We start from the raw sequence: 12788 nt of genomic DNA on the forward strand, positions 1-12788 counted from the left end.
ACTACCTTAGAACTTTAGTGTTTCACCTGAAGTTGGATATTTTGGTGCTTAACAAACCTTCAAAAGTTGAGACCGATCCATTAATTAGTTTCAGAGTTATTCTAATTGTTTATCCCAGAGACCTTTATTGTGCAATAACATAAGACAGAAAATAATGAAGTTATGGCAATTCTGCGTATGCCAAATGAGAGTAGAAAACTGATGCTATCAAAATGTACTAAAAAAAGATAAAAAAAATTATCTAATATAGTCAAAAATCCTAATGCCAAATTTGTGAAATTTGGTAGTTTATAAACATTTAGAATAACTTTAAAAATATTGTCCGTAAAAAAATTATTTTACATATTAGAAAAGCTGGTATTTTACACGAATTTTTAAAAATGTAGTTTAATTGGTGGCTAGTCGTGGTAAGTGAAGGGGGAGCTGGGAGCCGACAAATGCTTGAGTTCAAAAACTAAAAAAACCAACTTAAAACTACTATTATTTTCTATATCTCGGGATCTACTGAATATATTTTGATCGTTCTTTTTTGAATCAGTATGTAATTTTTCTGTACATTACAAATATGCAATTTGTCTAGACATTTATTAATTAATAAACAGTCTAATTTGTTTAAACAATTTTTGAAAAAATAATTTTTCCCAAAAATCCATGATTTTAATCATACTATCATTATTAATCATAGAAAAAGTTAAGGTATACTTTAATAAATAAATTATCTTCAATAAATAATTATCTAATAAAAATCATTTATTTTTAAAGTGTACTTTAACTTTTTCTATGATCATTAATGATACTATGATTAAAAAAATAGATTTTTGTAAAAAATATATTTTTTCAAGAATTGTTTAAACAAATTAGACTGTTTAATAATTAATAAATTTATAATCAAATTGCATATTTGTAATGTACGTAGAAATTACATACAAATTAAAACAAGGAAGATCAAAATCAATTGAGTTGATCCGGAGATACAGAAAATTATATTCGTTTGAAATTGCTTTTTCGGTATTTTAACTCAGTGAATTTGTAGGTTCCCCCTAGTAATCGTTTGAACTACATTTTTGAAAAATCGTAGAGGGTGCTGTGAAAGTACAATGTTTGTGCAAATTTTGTAAGAGAAAATACAAATCCCATTCTTTAAAATGGCATTAATGAGATTCCTTAATTATTATAAACAAATTAGCTGTGAATAAAAAAAACATATGGCTAACTTTGTCCCAAATGAACCCAAGCTAATTTTTTTTATTTAAAAATTCGTGTTAAAGTTCTATCTTTTTAAATATATAAAAAGATTGTTTCTACGGACAACATTTTTAAAGTTATTCTAATTGTTTATAAACTACAAAATTTTTAAAATTTGGCATTAGAATTTTTGACCATATTAATTATTTTTTATCTTTTTTTAATGCATTTTGATACTATCACTCTTCTACTTTCATTTGGCATACTCCAAATTGCCCTATCTTCATTATTTTCTGTCTTATCTTATTGCAAAATAAAGGTCTCTGGGATAAACAAATAGAATATCTCTTAATTAATGAAAATTTAAAAAGGGGGTAAACCCTGTAGTTGGCTGTATACCTTCAATATAACAACGTGGAATGAAGTAAACAGTTCTGTTGTAGGTGTACCTCGTCCAATTTACTTACCGTTGCACTTCATCCGCGCCATAGCCTGTGACACGATACCAACACGAAATATCTAGGCGGTAGGTGTGTTCCCCTTTAGAATCATTTTGATTCTAAAAAAGAACACACCCACCGCCTAAATATTTCGTGTTGGTATCGTGTCACAGGCTATGGCGCGGATGACGTGCAACGGTAAGTAAATTGGACGACGTATAGGCATATATGAATTTATTAAAAATTCTTAAAATTTATCCACGAAGGAGTGGAAGTACAAAATGTTTTCGGTCAGACTGACCATCATCAGTGTAAACGTCCAGTGTACAAGTAATTGTAACTAGCCACTTCAATAGGTATAAAAACCTCTAAAATACATTATTGTTACATTCTATATTAAAAAGTGGTCGACATTAAGTCGATGTCTTAAGATTTAAAGATCACATGTGAATGTATTTCAAGACCAAATAGCATACCTCATTTGTAATTTAAAAGTACAATATCTCTTTTATTATCGAACATAAGCGAATGAATCAAAAAACAAAATGTTAAGAAGGCGCCTAAGGCTACAGAATCTCCACAAAATGCGATAAGGTTATTGGTTGTTCACAATTTGGATTTCGAAAAGGCCTGGGTACCAGGGAAGCACTAGGTGCAACCCAAGTGCTAGCTCCGAACTGCTACGATCAAAGGAAAGATGTAATGATGTGTTTTATAGATTAGAAAAAGCCTTCGATCGAGTACAACATCATAAACTCGTACATATACTAAAACAACTCGACATAGATCAAAAAGACATTCGTTGCATAGAGGCTCTTTACTGGAATCAAACAGCTATCGTCAAGGTGGATAATGAAACAACGCAAGCTCAAAAAATTCTCAGAGGTGTAATGCATTCTTGGGGATGGAAGTATCTTCCAGGAAGCTCTTGAGGAATGCGAAAGCGGCATCAAAGTAAATGGTACCTGGGTCAATAATATACGATATGCGGATGACTTGGTCTTAATAGCAGACAATATAGAAGACCTCCAAAACCTTCTTAATAAAATTGGAGAGCATAGCGAGAACATGGGACTTAGCATCAACATAAAAAAGACGAAGTTCCTTATAATCAGCCGTCAATTATGTCAACATCAAAATTCAAGACTAGCATATAACAACCAAGATGTAGAGCGCGTAAGAAAGTTTAAGTACCTGGGAACCTGGCTATGTGAAGACTGGATGTCGAATATGGAAATTAAATGTCGGATAGAAAGAACCAGAAGTGCATTCATGAAATTCAGAAACGTCTTTACGAACTCTGACTTTGACCTAAACCTAAGACTAAGATTCACAAAATGCTATATATGGTCGGTGCTCCTATATGGCATGGAAGGATGGACTTTAAAAATAAACACAATGAATAAGCTAGAGGCATTTGAGATGTGGATCTATCGACGAATCCTTAAAGTTCCCTGGACCGCAAGAATAACAAATGAAGAAATCCTAGAATTGGTACAGAACGACAACTGATGTGCACAATTAAACAGAGAAAAACGGCATACCTGGGGCACCTAATTAGAAATGAAAGATACCAGTTTCTGCAAACCTTAATTGAAGGAAAGATCGAAGGAAGAAGAGGAGTGGGCAGGAAGAAAATGCCATGGCTCCGTAATGTCAAACAATGGACAGGACTAAAAAACATAGGAGACCTAATACATACTGCAAGGGATAGAGAAAAATGGTCAAACGTGATCGCGAACATCCATTAGTGGATTGCATAAGAAGAAGAATGTATTTCATCCTTGCTCGAAAATTGCACAAGGTAAGTACTTGTGTTCAGGTGAGAGGTTACGAACCAGTTGGTCCGTTCAAGCAGTGATATTACATAGCGAAGGACTTAGCTACCCTGCTATCGTTTCCTTATATTGGTAACATTTTTTTGCTAATGCACGATAATGCCAGATCTCACGTAACCGAATATTTCTTCTTCTTCTTTAAGTACCGTGCCCAAATTTTTAGGCGTGGGTAGCTTCCATAACAATTTGCCGATATCGTTCTCGATCTTGTGCGGCATGTAACAATTGATCTGCTGATAAGCCAGTCCATTGACGAAGGTTTCGGAGCCATGAATATTTCTTTCGACCAATTCCTCTTTTTCCGTCGATCTTTCCATTGAGTATTAACTGCAGCATACTGTATCTGCTACCTCTCATTATATGCCCCAGATATTCAAGTTTTCTCTTTTTTATCATCTTCATTAAGTCACCTTCGCCTTGACCTACTCTGTTTAAGACTTCTCTGTTTGAAATGCGTTGAACCCAAGATATTCTGAGCATTCTACGATACGATCAAAGGCTTCTAATTTGTTCATCATGTTAACCTTCATGATCCAGGTTTCACATCCATATAGTAATACAGGATACACATAACATTTTAGGAACTTGATTCTTAGTTGTAAATTCAGCTGAGAGTTGCTCAGAATAGATCTAAGTTTCATAAATGCTCCTCTTGCAATTTCTATACGAGTTTTAATTTCTTCATCCGGATTTAGTGTCTCGTTTATCCAACATCCTAGGTATTTAAAATGGTTAACTTTTGTTATTGATTCATCACTGACAATTAGTTGCATAGGGCCGACGTCTTGTTTACTAACCACAAGTAACTTTGTCTTTGTTGCATTTATGTTAAGTCCGTTATTGGAGCATTCTCTAGTGACTCGATCAATAAGGAATTGAAGATCTTCGATATTTTCAGCCATGATCGCGGTGTCGTCTGCATATCTGATGTTGTTAATAGTTTCTCCCCCGATTCGAACTCCACATTGTCCTTCCAAGGCTTCATTAAAAATTATTTCTGAGTATACGTTAAACAAAGTTGGGCATAACACACAACCCTGTCTGACACCTCTTTGAATGCAAATTTTGTCTGTTTCTTTGCCGTCTACCAGAATAGAAGCTTCTTGATTCCAATATAGATGTTGTAAAAGTCTCAGATCTTTATCATCTATTCCAATCATTTCTAGATATTCAAACAACCTATCATGTTGAACTCTATCAAACGCCTTCTCAAAATCTATAAAGCAGACGTAAATTGGTTTCTGTACTTCCCATGATCGTTGAAGTAATGTTAACATTGAGAACAAAGCTTCCCTTGTTCCCAATCCTTCTCTGAAACCGAATTGTTTGTTTCCCATTGTCTCTTCACATTTCTGCTTGATTCTATTAAGAATTATCTTAAGAAGTAGCTTAAGAGAGTGGCTCATGAGACTAATTAGTCTAAAGTCTTTACATGATGATGTATTAGGTTTTTTTGGGAGTGGAATAAATGTAGACTCCAACCATATCTGTGGCATCATTCCAGTCTCGTATATATGGTTATAAATGTTTGTTAATTGTGAGACATTATCGTCATCCAGAAGTTTGAGCCAGTCTGATGGTATTTGGTCAGGGCCTGGAGATTTCCCATTTTTGCTCTGTTTGATGGCTTTCTCTACTTCCGCTTTTAAAATACTAGGACCAGTATTCGTATACTTTGTGGTGTTAAGTGGTGGCCTCGTATCCAGGAAGAGCTCTTTTATATAGTTAGTCCATTCTTCCTTTTTTTCATCCAAGTCAAGAATTATGTTACCTTTGGAGTTTCTCATAAAGTGAGGAGTTCTTTTTCTCTGAGTGTAGGTAATTTCTTTAAGCTTTTTATGTATATTAAACTCGTCATGTTTTCTTTGTAGTTCTTCCATTTCACGACATCTTTTTTCCATCCAGTCCTCTTTTGCTCGCTTAACCTCGTATCTTATTTGTCGATATATCTCTCTATACCGAATCTCGTCTTTGTTTTTCCAATTTCTTCTTTGTTGAATAAGGCCTAGTAATTTATCGGTCATCCAATCCTTTTTCTTTATTGGATCTTTTTCTGGTTTCAAAACTTCGTTTGCTATGGTGACCATGGCGGAATTCATGATATCTAGATTTTGACCGATATGTTCTTGTTCAGATCTTTCTAGCTGTTTTTTAATCTCACGATTTATCTTATTTCCGAACTCATATTTACAACAGGTAAATCTTCGGACTTTGAATTGGCCATCGCATAGTCCAGATCTTAACCAGATCGAATATTTGGGGGACATAATTGGCAGAAGACTACGACAGCGTTTGCCACCTCCTAGAACCTTACAAGAGGTAGAAACAGTAGCTCTCGAGATTTGGAATGATATTGATCAAGACCAAATAGCATACCTCATTTGTAATATAAAAGTACATATCTCTTTTATTATCGAACATAAGCGAATGAATCAAAAAACAAAATGTTAAGAAGGCGCCTAACGCTACAATTGAGTTTTAATTTAAATATTGTATATATGCTAGAATATTCCACAGGCTGCTCCAAGCTTTAAAAAAAAGCAGTATGATTGTTACACCCGGTATAAAATGACATTTACCCGTCTAGCAACGTATTATTAAAGTCCTTTTCATAAACATTTTTCAGTGCGTCACAGTTTTACGATTTCTTTCTAACGCATTAAATTGTATGTGACAGAAAAAAGGCACGTCTGTGATTACAGACATTTATAACATTTATTCTAGTTATTCTAGTTGTCGATAAATGGCGCTATAATCAAAGAAAAAATTATTTACGAATTATATAATATATCTACGAATATAATCTGTACAATTTATAAGACTATACAAATCAAAGAAAATACCACTTTATAAATGCAATAAACACAATTGATTTGTTTTTATGTCAAATTGCAAATAAAATGTGACAACTGTCAGATTTAACTAAAATGGCATGTCACTAAAATGTATATTATCACGGACTTACCTTTTTTTCTATCATTTGTGACGCACTGAAAAATGCTCATGAAGAGGACTCTACATCGATTTTCTTAAATAGTAAGGCTATTACATACTAAAAAAATCACTCAAATCGGACAACAGGTTTAGGACATTCGAGACATCTAACGTGTACAATTCAGCGAGTGCAGGGGCGTAACAGAGGCCCCCGCAGCGTGAAGCTTGCGGGGGGGAGGGCCCAATCGATCAGGGGCCCCATCTTGTCGTCTGATATTATGTAAAAATCTTTTATAGGTATAGAATTTTACTTTGTGTGTTTAAATTTAAAAATGTAAATTTCTAAATAGGCGTATTCGGCAAGTGAATCATCTCATATCTAGAAACTTAATCCTTTCCGGTCTCATGAACTTTTATGGTGACGACAATAAACTATAATGCTTTGTACGTGACTATTGAAAGATTTGAGAATTGTTATTTGCCGAATTTTAGAACAATATTTCTAAATCTAGAAATGTGTTTTCTCTCTTTAATCTTTACCTACGTTTAGTATCCTATCCAAGGTTATACCTCCAAGGGCCCCATCTTGTCGTCTAATATATGTAAAAATGTGTTGCTATATTATTTGCATACATACGTTTTTTAAGCAGTGCAGTATTGAAAATGAAGTTGTCCATTCGAATTAATAAAATTGTGGATATATTCGCTGATAGTACATAGTGCACGAAGAAAATTGTTCATCTCATAGAATAATACTATGTACTAATGTAATCATTTAGTAATTTTTATTCTATTTTATTCTATACCAATAAAGATGAAAAATGTAAGTCGTTATAAACAATGCATGAATACACCAATAGCTAGTAAATGACAGTTTTGGAGTGAAATTATCAGCGTCACGACGGACGTATTTGCTTGACAATTTGGATTTAGGTTCTAGTTACACTCCACTTCTAAGTATTACTTGTGTCATTGGTTGCTTCTACTTCGGTGGGTGACACCCCTCCATGGGGTGAAAAATATACGTTTAAAATAAGTCCGGAAATGCATAAATTGACTAATTATAAGCAACTTTTATTCTATAGAGTTTCTTTATCTATGTTAATACTTTTCAAGTCGTTTGCGAATGAAAATGCTTATTTTTTAACAAAAGACAACGTTTTCAGACGGGTTTTTCGCAAATAACTCAAAAATAAGTATTTATCGAATTAAATATTAGATATCGAAAAAGTATTTGTAGCAAAAACGTAAACTTATAGGATACAAAAAAATGGTGAACTTATTCATGAAGTCTATCAACACAGTAAAAGCACAGTTGAAGCTCATGACAAATTATTCTTATTCGTCCAATTCCAAATCGAATATTTCAACATGGAATAACCAAAAAATTAAGCACTTTTCGGGAAAAACTCATTAAAACTTTTTTTAAATGTTTACGAGTATAGCCAAAACTATACGAGTTATGCTCGAATAAAGTTGGCCCCTTTTTTTGGTAAAAAAAATCGTGAATTTCTGCCCCTATTTCGCACCCCAAATAAAATTTATCGTTAGCGCTTTACCATTTACTTTAAATATTTATTGTTTATATGATCTGTAAGTTTGACCGGTTCGATGTTCTTATTTTTGAAAAAATTGGGTTTTATAGTAAAAAAAAGTTTTTTTATTTTGGAAAAATGCATTTTTTTCAAAATAACAAAGTAAGTATTAGTGCTAAGATATTAGAGTGCCAAATATTAGATTTGGAATTTAACGAATAAGAAAAACTTTTCATGAGCATCAACTTTTCTTTTACTGGGTCGACTTCATTTTTGTTTCATTTTTTTATAAGCTAGATACATTTTTGCTAACAATATTCTGTTCGATCAAATACTTACTCTTTGAACTATTTGCGAAAAATCGCATAAAAACGTGTTTTTTTTTTGTTGAACAATAAACATTTTTACTCATAAATAACTCGAAAAGTCTTGAGTTAACCACTTTGGTGGTGACACTGAGAATTACACGGTATCACCATATTTTACGTTCATTTACTGGGCTGTAACACATATAGGTATTTGTTACATATGTCGCATTTAGTAATTTTTTAAAGGGGGCCCCATTTCCAATTCTGCGGGGGGCCCAGACGGAGTTTGTTACGCCACTGAGCGAGTGAGTCGATTATTCTGCTCTCAAGTGTATTTCATGTTCATTTATTTATTCATATCGCGTGTACTGAGAATCTAGGCGCAGCTTGTAAAGAGAACAAACAGGTTCTCAAAACCTATTAAACCCTTAAAAATTCTCAGATAGCTTGTTCTCATTATTCACTAATCAACGAATCTTCGTAGAACTAATTGTTTCGAGAACTGCACGAACTATTGTAATGTTCTAAAGAGTCTAAAACCATTGAATGTTGTCACTGCTAATGTTGAACTGTCATTCAACTGTGCGTAGAACTTACCGACTATTTCTTGAGACCAGATCTCATCAACGCTGACCCGGTACGGATACCAAAAGGAAGACAACAGTTAGAGAAGATGGCGTTCTCCCCATTGCTGCATTGCGAGACCGAACGCAAACTACATACTAAAGTGCTCCAAAGTAGCAAGCTCCATAACCAGCAGTCAGGGTTTCTATTGTTTGGCGAAGGTTAACCCATTAAACGCCAAGCAAAGAAATACTGCAATAATATGTAATATAAAACTTTAAAAGGGTAAACCCTGTAGTTGGCTGTATACCTTTGTTAAGACAACGTAGAATGAAGTAAACACTTCTGTTGTATGTAGGTATATAAATTTATTAAAAAATTCTTAAAATTTATCCTTAAGGGAGTGGAAGTACAACAAAACGTTTTCGGTCAAAATGACCATCCTCAGTGTAAACCTGGAAATAAGTGAACCACTTAGATTGAAATGCAAAAGGGTGAAATTTTGACAGTTAAAAAAAAGAAAATGTGGTTACTTACGTCCAGTGTACAAGTAATTGATCCCTTGATGGAACCCTAGATCTTTTCAGATAAGACATTCTAATATAGACAATAACCAAAAATTTTGTTGAATTTCCAACATTTTTAATTGATTCACTCTATTTTTTCATTTAGATTAAAATTAAAAAATAAATCTCAGCTATCAACATTTAATAAATTTACTTAATATCAACTTTGGTCAATACAATATTCAATCTAGAATTTCAGTAGTTTAATATGTGACATATTATTTTTACATTTAGAGCTTACAACCAAAATTAATTTTCTTCTTTGATCAAAACATGTACATTTCTTTCAGCGCAATTTTCCTAATTTAATATCAGTCTTTATCCATTTAACAATTCACACAATTTATTTTCAAAACAGTAATTATATTTCATTTATTTGTCCACTGAACATAGTCAACTTACCTTATCACCCGTTTTAATAATTTTTGTACATTTAGATTTTCAATAGTTCTATATGCGACAAACTTTTTACATTCAGTCATAACAAATTTTTTTTTTTTTAATTTCTTGATCAAGATATGTACATAGGTTTTTTCAATTCCACTTCCCTCATTTAATACCATTTCCTTTAATACCTCCAATAATTTACATTACAGATCTATAGATTGGTATTTCCTCATTATATTCGTTGGTTCCCTGAAACATATGCAACCGACCATTCCCTATTAGCATTTCTTCCAATTCTACAGCTGCTACTCTATTAAAATATCATATTTAAATTTTTTTTTTTTTTAATTTTCTATATAAGTTTCAATAATATTCATTCATTATAACTTTACTCAAATAATATAATTATTCTCAGTCCTATACAGTTGACAAACAGTCTATGACGTCACAGCATATGAGTAGAATTTTGCCTTTGTTTTCGGTGCACTAATGAATATATTATTACAGCTTATTAACCTTTATTTACAACTTAGAATTCATAACAAACATTTTTAATAGTTGCATTTTCTTAATTTAATAATTAAGTTGAATATTAATTCACTCTGTCAAATTTTTCCGGTTGACATTTGAGAAATCCACCTATCTTCTTTGACATCTTGTCATGAATTTTCAGGCACCAATCTGTCTAATCAGTTGGTTGTTAACCTCTCACCTGATCACAACAACCTTGTGCAAATTCCGAGCAAGGATGACATACATCCACATGTGATATATTTTTAATCTTAAGACATCGACTTATTGTCGATTACTATACAGCTCATAATGTAGCAATAATGTTATTTTGAGGTTTTACACCTATTCAAGTGGCTAGTTTCAATTACTTGTACACTGGACGTAAGTAACCACATTTTCTTTTTTTTTTTAACTGTCAAAATTTCACCCTTTTGCATTTCAATCTAAGTGGTTCACTTATTTCCAGGTTTACACTGAGGATGGTCATTTTGACCGAAAACTTTTTGTTGTACTTCCACTCCCTTGTGGATAAATTTTAAGAATTTTTTAATAAATTTATATACCTACATACAACAGAAGTGTTTACTTCATTCTACGTTGAATATGTAATATACTTGATTAATTAGAGTAAAATAAACTTAAACATTCGTAAAAAAATTGTTTTACACTTTGATAATGGCAGGTGTCACAACAACAAAATGGTTCGTTTTCGAACCTTTGGCGGAAATGAGGTATAAAAATTGAAATACAAAATTTTATTTTTTGTGAAAGATCTCAAAATATTCAGAGTGTAAATGGACCTGGAAGTTTTGATAAACAAAAATAGTATGGTTAGAACATTGCATACACCTTCTTCAGCTTCTTTCTCAAAAACGAAGTCGAATGGCCCTAATCTTTTTTAGAAATTATTTTAGATATTTCCAGTTTACACTTTCCAATCCTGTATCTTGCACTGTGCCAGTTGCATAAATTCGACAAATCGAGATATTGTCTACAACACTACACAACCTCCCTTATGTAGCCCCCTCCCCCCCTACTCCCCCACCCTAGATTATAACAAAACTGAATACCAAAATACCCGTCTTTCTAAAGGTACATATCCTTCTTCTTCTTAAGGTGCCGAGACCGCTTGTCGATCGTTGGCTCTCATGTTGCGCAGCATATTAACAATCATTGTCTTATTTACAGCCGCACGAAATAGTTCAGTGCTAGTTTTCCCAAACCATTGGCGTAGGTTTTTAAGCCAAGAAGTTGTACGGCGGCCCACACTTCTTTTTCCCATTATTTTACCTTGCATGACAAGGTGAAGTATGTCATATTTTTCTGGGTGACGCATTATATGACCAAAGGATTCCAATTTGCGCCTTTTAACCGTGTTCACTACTTCGCAACTTTTATTCAAACGTTGCAAAACCCTTTCGTTTGTGACTCTTTCTACCCAACTGATCTTCAGAATACGGCGGTAGACCCACATTTCAAATGCTTCTAGGTTTTTTAAAAGCGATTCTGTCAGTGTCCATGCTTCAACCCCGTAAAGTAGTACTGGGAATATATAACATCGGACCATTCTTATGCGAAGTTCCAAATTTAGATCATGACTGCACAGGATTTTCTTAAATTTCATAAAACTTGTTCTTGCTTTGGCAATTCTACTTTTTATTTCTGTACTAGGGTTCCAGCTTTCATTAATATGAGTACCCAGATATACAAGATTACTTACTCGTTCAATTGAGTCATTACCGATTGTTACGTTATAGTTATTATTATTTACGGCTGCCTGTTTACTAATAACCATAAACTTTGTTTTTCTTGCGTTGAGTTTGAGTCCATATATCGCGCAGAATGCCACCATTCGATTCAATAACGCTTGAAGATGTTCAATTGATCCAGTCAGCAACAAGGTGTCATCTGCGTATCTGATATTGTTCATAAGCATACCATTAATGAGTATTCCCTCTTTTGCGTTTTCCAAGACTTCATTTAAAATTGTTTCAGCGTAAAGATTAAACAACATTGGTGACAATATACAGCCTTGTCGAACTCCGCGCTTGATTTTTACTTCTTCAGAGCACTGATTCGCAACCCTAATACATGCAGCCTGGCCCCAATACAAATTTGCGATTATTCTAATGTCCCTACCGTCCAGACCGGTAGTTTTGAGAATATGTAGCATTTTTTCATGGCGAACTTTATCAAAGGCCTTTTCAAAATCAATCGCGCACATGAAAACGTCATGATTTACATCTCTGCATCTTTGAATTAAAACTTGGGTTGCGAATAGTGCATCACGCGTTCCAAGGCCACAGCGAAAACCGAATTGAGTACTTGAGATTCTTTCCTCAATTTTTCTATATGTTGTTTGATGAATGATTCTAAGAAACGTTTTCAATACATGACTCATTAGGCTGATGGTGCGATAGTCGCTGCATTTTGTGGCTCTGTGTTTTTTTGGTAGTACAACAAATGAGGATTTAAGCCAATCTTTAGGAATTTTTCCGCTTTCATAGATTAAGTTGAA

General features: G+C 33.4%; 1 protein-coding gene across 1 annotated transcript in view; it reads left to right on the forward strand.

The window, feature by feature from the left end:
• LOC114327435 (regulatory-associated protein of mTOR) overlaps positions 1–12788 on the forward strand; it is a 178324-nt gene that overhangs the window by 110700 nt on the left and 54836 nt on the right. The gene's annotated exons all lie outside the window — the stretch shown is intronic.

Source organism: Diabrotica virgifera, chromosome 3 (assembly GCF_917563875.1).
Source record: "Diabrotica virgifera virgifera chromosome 3, PGI_DIABVI_V3a".
Classification (NCBI taxonomy): Eukaryota; Metazoa; Arthropoda; class Insecta; order Coleoptera; family Chrysomelidae; genus Diabrotica; species Diabrotica virgifera.